This window comes from Paroedura picta, chromosome 4 (assembly GCF_049243985.1).
Source record: "Paroedura picta isolate Pp20150507F chromosome 4, Ppicta_v3.0, whole genome shotgun sequence".
NCBI lineage: Eukaryota > Metazoa > Chordata > Lepidosauria > Squamata > Gekkonidae > Paroedura > Paroedura picta.
The window spans coordinates 108,223,226-108,238,097 of record NC_135372.1 but is presented as its reverse complement, the minus strand read 5'-3'; the positions used below and the strand labels follow the sequence as shown (position 1 = coordinate 108,238,097).

Sequence of the window (14,872 nt, the reverse complement as noted above, 5' to 3'; positions counted from 1 at the left end):
CTTTGAAAGAACAGCCCATTTAGCATGTCCCAGGGTCAAGGAACTATCAATACCTTTCCTTGTTTTAACATTAATTCATTTCTGACAATTCTTCATACTGCAAGTCACAAGAGGGCAGTATAGTGCCAAAACACACTGCCCATAGGGAAGATGCTAGTGAACCAAAATTAGCAATTGTAATACTACTTTAAGGTATGATTAAGACAGTTCCAAACATCTACAGACTGATTGGTCCATTGATTTCATTGTCTTGTGTCAGCAGGTGAGGAAATTATCTAAGGAAAAAATACATACACTGCGGGGGGGGACATCAATGGAGGAGGAGGATGGTTCTCATTCAAGTTTAATTCTACCACTAGTGATTTCTGCCACCACCCTCCCATTATCCTCAGTAGTAAAAATTAGAGGTACAATGAGCTAGCAAAACAAACCCACAAAACCTTTCATCCACAGTCATCACGAAGAGTCATGATAAATGGTTATTTCAGAAATCACTTGTTTTCACAACTGTGGCTTGGGTTTAGTTGAGTTCACTTCAAAAGGAAAAAGAGTATTTATATTTGAAACACATTCATGTCTACAGGACTTTCTTTTTTACAGACAAAGCATACAGTTGCTACTCAATTGTGTTGGAAGAATTTAAATATGCAAAGAAGGGTAAAGCACCAAGTTGCTTAAAAGAATAAATAGCTATATTTAGAAGAGAAAGAGCTTTGTTTAGAAAGAGTAGATAGTCCTGTCCATCTTCTGCATTCATTTTTGGAGGCAAGTAGGGAGGAAGCATACTCAAAGGAGCAGAGAGTCCCTAAAGGAGCCAATCAGGACATAGGAGGAGACTATTTGAAAGATATCAGGAAGTTCCTATTCTATGTTAAATACAGATCTCTTCTGATGCTTTTTGTAGAATATTCTTCATATGTTTTAAAACCATGCACACTACAAACCTTGCTATGCCAACACCCCTTCTCAAGATCTAACATGCATAGCCCTTTAGGTTCATTTTCTTCTATAAAGTCTTCTGGGATTCTCCTTCAAAAACCCATCTGCAACCTGCTCCATTCTTCCCTGGAGGCAGGTGTCTGAATGTCTATATTTAATCCTCAATCAGAGCTTCAGTTTTCTCTTCTGCAGTCTTCTTCCATTTTTCTGTTTGGCTATTGAGCATCTTCTCTGTGTCTCCCCATGTGGAAAGTTTGCGACAGCCTCTGATTTACTCTTCTCAGTGGTCCTCCCGTATTTGTTCTAGTTGATCTTTTGACCTCAGCTTTTGCATCCCCTTCTGGTTCCTAGGGTTTTGCTGATGCTCCACCTGCAAAAATCATCATGCTGAGTTGTTGCACTGCTTCTGGCAGCTGAACTGTTTTCTTCCATCAGTGCAGATTTGTTGAGGTTTTATCCTTTCTGTTTTTCCTTTTCATCAAGGTAGACTGTGTTACAGATATTTATAGTTTCAGATCTTGAATTAAGGATACTGTATCCTTTATATGCTAATTCCTTGCTCAATTCCCATGCACATTTTACTTCATTTTATGTACACATAGAATTTTGACCCCAAAACCCTTAAATGCTTCATAATGCATTTGTGTCTATACTATAATTCATATTGAATTCTTTGGGCACGTTTTGTAGTCAATCTGTTCTGTAAGTAGATAGCAATATTTTCCAGGTAGCTGTGCTTCTAGGAGCATACATCTACACATTTCAATTAGGGAGTGAATTTTTCTTTCTGCTACACCATTCTTTTCTGGAGTGTGTGGAACTATGAGCTGATGTTCTATTCCTTCTTTAGTTAAGTAGTCTTTAATGTCACATCTCACATATTTGCCTCTATTGTCTGTGTGACTGGCCAATGTTTTCTTTGGAACCTGTTGCTTACCATTGCAATATATGTATTAAGCTTCTCCAGGGCTTGTTTTTTCTCCTTGATTAAGTAAGTAACTATATTTTGAGAAATCATCAATAAAAGTTAGAATATATCTTTTCAAACGAGGGGATTTATTGGGCCACATATATCACTATGAATTAGCTCTAGAGCATGTTGCGTCTGGCTTGTCTCATGGTTCTTACTGAAGCTAGGTCTGGTTCCTTTAGCTCAAATGCATTTAGTACAGACTCTTTCAATATTTCACCTTGAATGCTAGTGCTCTTACAGTGAGGATGGGCAATTGGTTTGTGACTAGGAGAGTATCCTAGTCACCTATTGGCTAGTGTCCATAGAATCAAAGTTCCTTCCACTGATGTCTGTTTCATGTAGAGACAGGGACATTCTGCACTTCTATAAAAATTGCATTAAGCCAGCACAATTGTTTAATGCTATTAAAAATTGCACCCCATCCCCCACCATTTCTCACCTTCTTGCTCTCTTGGTTTCTTCTCCCGCTTTCTCCTGCTTCCTGGCTCTCCACACAGCTGATTAAAACGGCTGTGGAGAGGGACTCGCAATACCAGCAAGTCTCCCCCTGTCTGTCAATCATGGCAGCCAGCCAATCAGCTATCTCCTAGCTTTAAAGGGAAAGCAATTTTTTAAAAGTAAAACTTCTCCATTGCTATGCCTATACATCTAATCATAGCTGCATAGTGCATAGTTTAATACCACCCCATTTTGGAATTATGAGGATTGAAGATCCACAAAAGTAATTTTTCCTGATTTTTTTTGGGGGGGGGGATTTGAGAGGCACGTTTTGTGTGGCAACTGGTGGGTGGAATTTTTTTTTTACTCTGTCTGGCTTAAGCAACATATATTTGTTGCTCCAGGCAGCTTGCTACAAAAAAAAAAAAGCCCCATTCAAGGGAGAAGGGAAAGGGAAACAGGCACGAGTGTGGGCACTGGAGACGGAAATCATGCTACTTCTGGCCACTTTGGTTACGCACAGCCATTTTGCTAGTGGTTGCTGGTAGCTCTCCTCTCACTCATGCTATAAGGCTGGGGGGAATCCAGTTTTGTGGATTCCCAAGCTAGCGCTTTAAAATGGAGGATGTAGCTGCCATTTTGCTGCTGGAACACTGGATGCTGACAATGCCATGTGAAACATAAAATCATGGAATCATAGAATCATAGAGTTGGAAGGGGCCATACAGGCCATCTAGTCCAACCCCCTGCTCAACACAGTATCAGCCCAAAGCATCCTCCAGCATCCAAGAAAAGTGTGTATCCAACCTTTGCTTGAAGACTGCCAGTGAATAATAATAATAAAAAAAGTGTCTCCAAGTGGTATCCTTTTCACTACATTTTCTGGGTGTGGAATGGCCCACAGTTTTGAAGGCTCTCTTTCTCTGTTATAAATGTAGCACTATGTGAATGGAAGAGTAATTGGTTATCTGAATCTGTCTCAACTGTTCAGCCTGAAAATGTCTGCAGGGTAAAGGTCAGATTATGACTATAGCTGGAACAAGGGAAGCAGGAATTCTAAAAGCAAATGTACCATGAACAAGCTTGTAAAATCAAGGTACCTTAAACAACAAATAATCTAGAAACTGTAAGTTGAATTGTTGCCTAAATTATATAGGGTGGTTTGTAGCAACTAAGAGGGATTTTTATAAGCAAGAATTTATGCCTACCTCAGCTAGCCTGCCACCACATGGAGTTTGCTGCCAAGATTCCATGATTCAGCCTATGCAGACATGCTAGTTAATTAGAACAGGAGCTTGCTTTGAATCTCAGCCTGGGGACATATAGTGTTATGCAAATGCTCAGCAAAAGTTGATCACAAAATGGGAGAAAGGAATGGAGCAGAGGATGGATGAAGCAGTAGGAGAAGTTAGAGCAACCTTTCTCAACTTTTTCACCGTTGAGAAACCCCTGAAACATTTGTCAGGCTTTGAGAAACCCCAGATGTGTCATGGTCATGCAGAATATGGCTGGGAAGCATAGCTGTATACAAGCCCACCCCCTCCAGGTCCATCATTAGCCTATTTGGGAGAGAAGGTGGGTCAATATGACCATATATCCAAGGAAGTGTGCGTGCACACGAAAGCTCATACCTTGAATGAAGCTTTGTTGGTCTTAAAGGTGCCACTGGACTCTTAATTTTTTTCTGCTGCTTCAGACCCACACATTTACCCACTTGAATCTATATATGGTCATGACACCTAATAAATGTTTAACAAATTTTAAAAATATATTTAAAAAGTAATTAATTTCCTCCCATTCAGAAAACCCTTCCAGGGCAGCCAGGAAACTCCAGGGTTTCACAAAACCCTGGTTGAAAAAGCATGGGCTAGAGGAACTGAAGATGCTTTATAATGTTTTGGGCTGATCCTGCGTTGAGCAGGGGGTTGGACTAGATGGCCTGTATGGCCCCTTCCAACTCTATGATTCTATGATTCTAAGAAAGGAAGGGCAGAAACAAGACAAGAATTAATTTGGGTTGCAGTTGTTTTCCTTCGGAGGTATGCAGAGCAGCATTTTAATTTCTGCACTAATGCAAGTATAAGGAGGGGGTACAGGCCATGCTAATTGCTGGGATCTCCCTTGTAAACCAAACCTGCTTCACTTACAAGATCTGATGAGATCAGGCTAGCTTGAGCTATCTGGTCAGTTTCTGGGATGTTACTGTTTATGCTCAATTTTTCAAAAATGTGCATCGTTTCAGAAAAAATATATGTATTGGCCATTTCCACATCCCTTTTCCCTTGATCACTGGAACATCTGTCTCCTTTGCTCATTTTGAAAAAAATGATATTTGTGTCCTTGCAACTAAATGCTTCATTAATTTGATGTGCTAATTTCTTTTAGTGTCAGTCAAAAGCCATGGACAGCTGACAGGTGACTTTTGGAGCCCTGCCTCGGCTATTTTAGCATTCTGTTTTGAGATTGCTCCTCTCCTTGCAGCTAAATTCCAATGTATCAGGATATGTAGAGGATATGTAAACAGTAGTACAGACTCTATATTTACTGGGATTTAAAAACTAAACAAAACAATCCTATGCCTACAGTAGAATGAATGAAATAAGCTTCTCCAGACATATGTTCAGCCATGATACTGTGCTTATAACATTGGTTAGGAAATATATTATTCCATAGAGAAGATGCAATCAAGGGGAAAGAAGGACATATATAAATGATCACTCTCTATTATCACCTCACCCTTCATTTTAATACCTGGGAATTTTGCTTCTCCCTTGAATTGCTCTGACACAAAATTCCCATAGTGCTTCAGGGCAAGAAGGGTTAACTAATTTACAGGATTTATGACCTCCATCATGTCCCGTGTTTCCTTTGCCCTCTCCTATTAATCAATAATCCATTATCATAACTCTTTGGAAATGATTTATCATTTTTATCGTCTGTTTCCATCTTGGAAACAGGAGCTTTTCTGCATCAGAGCTTGCTATTAAACTTCTGGTCTATGAAGATGAATAGAGATAGCATTGTGTGTGTGTGTGTCCAGCACACAGAGGAGTGATGATGAGATTGCTTTTCTAAGGCAATGAAGTCATTTCTGGACTTCAGTTATCTATGTGTAGCTCCAAGCTACAGCCTGCTATAAATTGTGGCTCTTGTTTTTATAGACAGGTTTGGCCAGCATGGGCACATGCAAGGTAGTTACACCCTGCCCCGCACAGGCTTGTCTGAAGTTGTGGTACTGTAGGGAGCATTAAAGCAGTTATTGGCTGTTCTGCAATGTATGGGTAATGAGAAGAGCAACTATGAGTGCCCACCCTTCTGTGAAGACATGCCAACTTAACTGTGCAAACCATAAGGCACATTTGATGTCTTCTGTAATTCCTATAGGTCCTTATTAGACAGATAGAGTGTCTGGTGCAGGATATATAACACAGAATGTGTGGAGGCAGCCTGCTTGGATACCAGCCTATGTAAGTAAGATAACAACAGTGGACTGCTTCAGCCAATATGGAAATTTTATGTGTCATGAGGATTCGTGTGTATGGGGAGGGGCTGCACTTCCATCCAGTCAGGGACCCCTCTTCTGATGGTGTTGGATATATACTCATTGGTGCAAAAGCTGCATGCCAAATCTATGGAACCTAGCCAGATATTGGAGATTGTACTTTTCATTCAAGGAGCCATCCTTGCCAAATTTCAGGGCAGACAGAAGAGTCCCCATGTGACAGGCCGCTTAAATTCTCTTATGCACAACACTCACAGTAGTTATGTGTCCCCCCTTCTTCCTGTCCCACTAACATGATGCTGGTGTGCCTGATCAGGGGTATGTTTTTAAGCAGAAGTGGGGCTAAACACATGCACACGGACATTAACTCTGCACCGTGTTAATTCATTTTAGAATGTTTTTCTCCAGCCCCTGCTAAACCTAAATTGCTATATTTATTTATTTATTTTTAGATTTATATTCTGCCGCTCCCCAGGAGGTCTCATGCCAGTTTACATAATAAAATATTAAAAATACAATAAAACCTCCATAATTTACCCAATTAACAGTAAAAAACAATATAACAGGCAGCAGTGGACATCCTCTATAATTTATTCTAATCCCATCTTGTTCAGCCTAATTAAATTAAATACTTTGCATAGTGAGATATGAGTGAGGGGATGGGATTCTACAAGTGTTTTTAGTTGTGTATTTTTTCCTTTATTTTTAGCTGATCGAAAAGGCTGTCACATATGCAGAAGAACGGGCCGCAGCAAAGCTTGTCTTCTGGCTACTGCCCACCACTGGCATGGCAATACTTCCTGAATGGCTGTCCAGCCACACTGTTCCGTGCTGCACTATGGCTATGCCATGCTCACAAGCCACCTGGGCACTGGGAGGGTGGTAAATCCTTCTGGACACACTCTGCCATGTCTGCCCCTTGCTCTCTGGACTTCTGGCTGCCAGGCCCTGCCATGGCAGCACTGCACTCTCGTCATGGCTGCTGGCAGAGCTTGCCCTCCCTGCTCTACAGGAGCAAAGGTGGACTGCAATGAAAAACAGGCCTATCAGTCTTCATGGGCATGGATAGGCTCTATGGAGCAGCAAGAAAGGTTGGTGTCCCTTGCTTTCAGCTCTATCATAAATCAAAATAAAAATCGGCAAAACTGAATGGTATAAGAGTGGGGCTATGATATGGATACTATTAAGAAAGTTTAGTTCAGTAATAGTTCAACAGGGCTTTCTGCTGATGAATGTAGGAAATCTTGTTAACTGGGTCTAGTTTATGTATTTGATTTACAGTTTAAGGGTTCAGAATAGATCAACATGTGTTAATGATAAAATCCAATTTACAATATTTTGACTGCCATTGCCATTGTTCCATCCCATTCCTAGACAGCAAAAGGCCAAATGAATAAAATAAATTATTTCCAGAAGATGCTTGCAATCAGTCTTTTGTGAGTCTTTAGGGAAAGGGTATTGAAAGGCAGCCACCAAGAATGTTATTCTGCATTATCTTGCAGCTCAGTCACTTACAGTCATGTGCTAGATTAATATCCTTACCATTCATTAGAGCCTTCGAAATCTTCAAGATTCCTTGGTCATATTATACCATTCATTACACATATAAATTAGGAGCTGGAGGACCCTGGGAAATTCTTTTGACAGTTTTGTTATCCCTAAATTCATGTTCGATATTTTGCTCTGCCCTGAACCTTAGTAATTCCAACGACAACAGAGGCCAAAGGAGGCCATTGCCTTTATTCTATTAACCAGTCCCAGGGGGGGGGGTATGCCCACTGCCATTTTCTGTGGCTAAAACCAACCCCTGACTTTATTATCATCCACAATGATCAGGGAGGTGAAGGGAAATAACATTCACAAATATCTCACCCTTCAGATACCAGCCCAATATGAAAAAGGATATTTGTGATCAGCACATAAAGGTCAATCAGATTTTAAAATGTCCAGACACAAAGAGTAATATTTTGTAAATGAATTAGGAACTAGAGACACACTGAACAGAATGAAATGAATTCAAATGTCAATGAACAGCCAGAGAGTTCAGCCACAGAAATCACAGTTCCAAATTAACCATTATGTTGGCAATGATATTTTCAAAGGTAGGAAGTCTAAAGACATGTAACTTCTATTGTACATCAGCACCTTCAAAGATGTCCTGGTTTCAAATATCCTGAGGAAACACTGTTGAAAGCTAAATCTAAATCAGCACAGCTGCTGGTCTCGTTTGCCAGCAGGGCTAGTTTCCTATAAAGGAAGGCGAGATGTTTACCTCAGAAAGAAGACTTCCAGGCAGTGAAAAACAGTGGGTTTAAGAATGGAATAACTCTACTTCGGATTGCACTATGAATAACTCAAAAACTTGATTCAGGCATTCAGAAATGGCAACATTGAGGACTGTTCAACTTTAGAATGCAGAAGGGAGGTGATTTTCACAGGAGAAATTTTGCACGGGGAAGGGACTACATCCTCCTCTTCTCCCATGAAGCATCCCCATGTTGCCTGGCAGTGTGGCATGTGGCCAGTGAAGACACAACACAACTTCTTTGGCATCAACAAGGGCACAACTACCCCCAAAATCAGGGTTGATCTGGCACGAGGTGTAGAGTAATACCCTGTGCAGCTAACTTAGGCTCAAGGGGTGCCCTCAGTCCCCCTTCCTCCCAACTGGGAGGAAGGATTCCTTGCCCCTCGAGTGCCCTCTGCTGGGAGGAGACCGGTTTAATGGTTTCCAGGCGTCCACCTCATACAACCATCCCTACCTCCTGGCTCCGAGCCCCCGACCTTCCCAGCTGGGAAGGCCACGCTTGGTGTTTACCAGTCTCTTATTGAGACCCCCAATCCCAGGGTCCCAGTACGCAGACTGGTTCCTGACCAAAGTACTCCACCTCGTGCCCCTATTCCGCAGCTGTGACGAAAACAAAACACAAAACTCAGCTCCCTACACGGGGCGGGAGGGAGGGTGACTGTCCCCAGCTCTGCTGGCAGCGAAAAGGGGGCAAGCTCACGCAGTGAGGCTCTTATATACAGCGCCTCTGAGCCCACCCCCGGCCGAACTAACGCAGCGCACCAGCGGGCCCGATGCCTCTGCATCTTCCTGGCCCTGCCCCCGCCCCCGCCGCTGCAACTGCGGCCACGTGAAATCACGGCCGCTCTTTAAAAAAAATGTATTTGTATGATGTGTAGCTTACATCTCAAGTGGAAGTAGACATGTATAAAAGGAACAAACATATATGGTGAACAAGAAAAATGCAAAAGATTGTATTCACTGAGTTTAGTTTTTTCTGGCAAAACAAGTGATGTCATTGTTGTGAAATAAGCTACAATGGAGAAAAAAGCCATATACCTCATTGGTTATTTCCACTTTATTTCTTTCCACCTACAGGGGTTTCATCTTTCTGTTCTCACCACTTAACTTGTCTGTCATCAAAAATATATTACATCTTCCCAAGCCCTGTACTGTTGTTTTCACTCTGGATGGTATGAAGGAAAAGTAGAAGGGCAAGAGGGCATGATATTTGTTCTCTTCCAGCTCAACCACAAATGATCCAAAGCAGATAGAGGCACAGCATCCAAATCTGTGTAGCAAGCTGGGAATAGCCCAGCTGGGAATAGCCCAGCAATATCTAATTTTATTGTAAGCCACCCTGAGCCCTTTGGGAAAATGATGGGGTAAAAATCATCAAATAATACTAAATAAATAAATAAAGGTAATTTCAAACCAGGTGAGCAGATGTGTCTTATTTTTTTACCTTCATCTTCCAACTTCACATTCAAACTTAACAATTGCAAGAAGAGGCTTGCAACTTTGCAATTGCAAAGTTAGTGTTCCCTCCCCCCCCCCACAAAAGAAAGGACCAGAGAGGCAGAATTATTCCTTAATTTTGCTTAAAAGAAGAGAAAGCCACAGTTGGCTTTTGTGCGAGTCTATTTTGGCCCTTCATTGTGCCTGGCACTCAGAATGTGGAGAAGATTATGGCAGCGGAAGCAACTTTTAGTGGGCTCCTCTAGGTCATCTTCATATGTGCCTGTAAAAATGCTATTGAAGCTATAATGTGTCACTTACAAACACTGGTAAAGTGACAAAGACAGTGGAAGAAGGCAGATTTTTCATTAAATGTACATTTCAGGCTGTGGATTTTAGGCTTGCAAACTGCCAAAAACATCCAAAAAACCATCCTGAACTTTAGCTTCCGTTGTGAAAAATGACTCAGACAGCTGTGCTGCTTAATATTCCAGATGGATAGTGCTTTATGGAATCTGATGGGCCTGTTGGCTGGAATGGCATTTACACACCATTTGGAATAATTTTACAGCAGAAATTCTTGACAAGCATTTATAGCCCCCTTTATGAAGCAGCTCAATAGAAGTGGCACATAATGAAACAAAAGCATTGTTTAGTCTGCTGGAGAGGAAACATTATAATCTTATTAAATAGCAATTATTTTATGGGGCGGCATGGGCAAAGGTGAAATGTTTCAATTGCTTGTTTTACTTTAGGATATTTCATAGAATGATTTGGGAGCTTTAGAGAGTTCTCTTTCTCTCATGTCATACAATCAGACATATTGCCTTCCATCAGAATCACATGGATATATATCAGTGTTTTGAAACTTTCAAAAGGGATTTCAAAGTTGGGGTGCAGAGAGAGAGAGAGAGAGAGAGAGAGAGAGAGAGAGAGAGAGAGAGAGAGAGAGAGAGAGAGAGAGAGAGAGAATGTTACTCACAACAGTTACAGCATTTAAGGAAGGATAATTAGATATTCATATGCAAAAGTAAAACACAGCACCCTATAGTTTGCCTTCTAAGTTCCAGTGAAATCCATGATGACTGTTGTGCTCAGCACTAAAAATGAGAACATACTTAAGAATAAAATAGTTTAGCCAAAGCAGGCTAAAGATCCATCCAGTCGACTGTGCTTCCATATAGTAACCTACCAGGTACCTATGAAGGTGCCGATACTGAAGACTACAAAGACCTCCATCAACCAATATGAAGAGGCATACTTCCTTTGAATGTCACAGTAAGCTGTCATTGCTACTAGCCATTGTTAAAATGTATTTTCTTTTGATTGTTCTGAACATATTGTCCAGCAGGGCCAAACTAGCTATAATGGCTTGTTTGTGGCAACCAGGAAGTACTGTTGCCAGTTTAAAGTCATCGTAAAATGCCACAAGAGCAAGATTCTGATTGGATCTGCAGTGGGTGGGCTAAGGTGCTCTTGTCCCCCACCTCTGTGCCTTATGAGGTGCCAAAATGGCTATATCCACTCAACTGTTTCAGCATGAATAGTTGTGGGGGAAACAAAAGCACAATTCGAATCAGGACTGAGCCCTTCCAGCATTTTTAAATGCTCATGTAATTTGGCCCCAGTCTCCCAAATGATAGCGTCACAAGAGACAGAAAAAAAAATCATTCCTATCCATTTGTTCCAAGGGAAGATTATTACATTCAAAAGTTACATGGAACATTTCTGAGAAACGTTGCTTGTCATAATGAAACTCTTTTGGCTCCCTTACATTTGATGAAGTGAGTAAAGGTGAGGTGTGCTGTCAAGTTGCTACTGACTCATGGCAACCCCAGTAAATTCTCCCTCATGGAATTTTCAAGGAAAGAGATAAGCAGAGGTGGTTTGCTGTTATTTTCTCTACACTAGCCTTTCTCAGCTTTTTACCATTGAGAAACCCCTGAAATATTCTTCAGTCTTTGGAAAACCCCAGAAGTGGTATAAGCGTACAGAATATGGTTGGGTAGCATAGCTGTGCACATGCCACCCAGGCACCTCCCCTTCCTGCCCCCTCCAAGGCTATCATTGGCCATTTTAGGAGAGAGGGATGGGTTGACATGACCATAAAATGTAACTCCCACCAATTAGGGAAACACTTCCAGGCTGTCAAGAAACCCCAGGGTTTCACAAAACCTTGGTTGAGAAAGCCTGCTCTACACAGTAGCCCCAGGCTTCCATGGTGGTCTCCCATCCAAGTACCAACCCCATTTACTGTCTTATCTTTGACAAGATCAGTTTAGTCTGGGCTATGATAGCAGCTGCAGTTGAAGGAATAGGCAAAAATCAATGTCATCAAGGAGATGCTTAGAACTATCTTGTTATCAGAAACCCTGATTCCCCTCTTATTGTTTTCCAAAGGAGGAATTTACAAATTTGTTTCAAATATTGTTTTAAGTAAAAATATAGTGGCATCTTTACTACCTTCCCCAGCTGAATTTTCCAACTAAAATTCAAGGTTAACTTCTCTTTACTCTAGCTGGATTGATTTGTTTGAATAATTTTGCTTAACAGGCACATGAATCCTTGAGCTATGGATGTTATGGCATAATATGCTTGGTATGATATGTGAATGGCTCCTCTTTGCAGCAGAAAGATAGTCTTGATTACCTTTTGTTCCTCGCTATAATAGGAATTAAAATGTGTGCTGAATGCTTCAGATACATGCATACATTTCAGTTTGCAAGGGTGGAATTAGATGTCATCTTAGCAAGTGTGTGGTGCTTCTATTGCATTCCTGAGCAAATGAAGGGGGATCTTACAGAGGAGGATTGGTGGGCAGGAGAAGTTTTCTCCTCCATCTGCTACTTTAGCTCTAAACTATCCCCCTCCTCCACTTACCCAGCTCTATGATGGTAGAGTTGAGCATTTCTTACACATCTGTAAAGATATCTTTGGGGGAGGCATGATGGTTGAACTGACCTTGGCAGGGACACCAGTCACATGCTACTGCTCAGTAACCAAAAGCCCCACAATAGCACCTAATATTTAAGGAAAGTTTAGTCTGTTTCAATGTGAAGTTTAAGACCATATTTAATCATGGATCAGTCTTTGAGCCAGGTACATAATCCACACAACAGAGGTGCTTGTTAGAAGCTCACTTACTGGGTGCTATGCTCCTTGGCACTTCATCCTCCAGCTTGGTGCAGTGATTAGGAGTGTGGACTTCTAATCTGGCAAGCCGGGTTTGATTCTGCACTCTCCCACATGCAGCCAGCTGGGTGACCTTGTCCTTGCCACAGCACTGATAGAGCTGTTCTAACTGAGGAGTCATATAGGGGCACTCTCAGCCTCACCCACCTCACAGGGTGTCTGTTGTGGGGAGAGGAAAGGGAAGGTGACTGTAAGCCATTTTGAGACTCCTTTGGGTAGAGAAAAATGGCATATAAGAACCAACTCCTCCTCCTCCACCACCTCCACCACCTCCTCTTTCTTCATTAGAACTTGGATCTTTCAGTGAGGTTTAAAGAGTTTTCAAAGGTTAAGCTACTGGCTAGCAGTGGGTTTCTTGTTATGGAAGCTGTTATACACAATGGCTCTATGCTGTGCTGCCATTGTGCCTCATGCTGCAACTGCATTGTCCCCCCCCCCACCTCCACCCCTGTCTATTTATAACTTTGATGAGTGGGAGGTTCTGCCCTGCCTTGACAGCGTCACACCTCTTCTGCCCTGGGTATGTTTGTTTCCTATTGGGTTATTGGCATTACACAGTTGTCACCCCAACCTTTACAAGATAACCACCTGTGAAAGCCATCACTGATATGGTTTTGTATCCCATACCCCATATTATTACTTTACAACACAGCCCCATGTTTCTCTTGTAACATCAAGTTCAGCTGCTAGTGCCATGGTGTTTGAGATCATATGTCTGCCCCTTCCTTTTTAAAAAGCTGAGCAAAAATGTTTATCAGCACAGTAACAAAGAAGCGAAATACAAATCCTCCTTCCAGAGTATCTAGGCCCCCCTGACATTGTGCAGTGTGAACTGACCTTGGTAATTGGTTCTATAAACTAGCCTCAGTCTGTGTAGTAACATTCTTTAGGCTAGTCAAGGGTTGAAAAGAAGAGGTGTCATTGTTAATGATAGGGAAAACTATAAGGAAACGGGATAGTGTTAAAATTTAATTGGCTTATGTTTGGCTCCAATTCCCATGATGGCTATATGCTGAGTAATATATTGCAGGATTTTTATAGGCTTAAATGTGAGACCAAAGGACTGATGCTTTCTTTCAGGCAATCAATTGCCTGTTATATATTCTCAGAGCTAATTCAGAGTGTAAATTGGTGTATTTATAAGTTATGCACTGAGACAACTGTAACTAGTAAAGTGCACCCCCACAATTCACAATTTCCCAATCATACAGTTGACTGTAAAAAAAGAAAAGAAACAGAATGTTGTGAATTAATTGCTGACATAATAAAAATACAACTGTGTGATAAATATAATAATAGGTATACCATTTTTATGTATGGACAGCCTCCTAAGTGCTACAAGCAGTATCATGTAAACTAAACATGAGCGGGCAGTGTGATGCAACGGTAAAAAAGGAAAATGCCATTTTGGGCTGTATCAACAGGGGCATTACATCAAAATCACAAGATGTCATATTCTCATTGTATATGGCACTGGTCAGACCACACCTGGAGTACTGGGTGCAGTTCTGGAGGCCTCACTTCAAGAAGGACGTAGATAAACTTGAAAGGATACAGAGGAGAGTGACGATCTGGGGCCAAGGGACCAAGGTTGAGGGACTTGGGAATGTTCAGCCTGGAGAAAAGGAGGTTGAGAGGGGACATGATAGCCATCTTTAAGTATTTGAAAGGTTGTCATTTGGAGGAGGGCAGGATGCTGTTCCCATTGGCTGCAGAGGAAAGGACACACAGTAATGGTTTTAAACTACAAGTACAACAATATAGGCTAGATATCAGGAAAAAAGTTTTCCACAGTCAGAGTAGTTCAGCAGTGGAATACGCTGCCTAAGGAGGTGGTGAGCTCCCGCTCACTGGCAGTCTTCAAGCAAAGGTTGGATGCACACTTTTCCTGGATGCTTTAGGATGCTTTGGGCTGATCCTGCGTTGAGCAGGGGGTTGGACTAGATGGCCTGTATGGCCCCTTCCAACTCTATGATTCTATGATTCTGTGATAGGTTGTTAAATGTCTTGCTGCTTAGAATATCTAAAATCTATTGGGACATTTTGCAATGAATCAGTTTCCCCAAATCATAACAAGTCACTT

The 14,872-nt window shown here is 41.6% G+C and overlaps 1 long non-coding RNA gene across 2 annotated transcripts in view; it reads left to right on the top strand.

Moving 5' to 3' along the window:
- The window catches only part of LOC143836854 (uncharacterized), a 52,466-nt gene extending 42,910 nt beyond the window's left edge, over nucleotides 1-9,556 (top strand). For both annotated transcript variants that reach the window (XR_013230786.1, XR_013230785.1), the window contains exons 3-4: nucleotides 6,562-6,943; nucleotides 9,238-9,556. This is a non-coding gene — a long non-coding RNA (uncharacterized LOC143836854). The remainder of the gene's footprint in view (nucleotides 1-6,561; nucleotides 6,944-9,237) is intronic.
- Nucleotides 9,557-14,872: the final 5,316 nt, after the last annotated feature.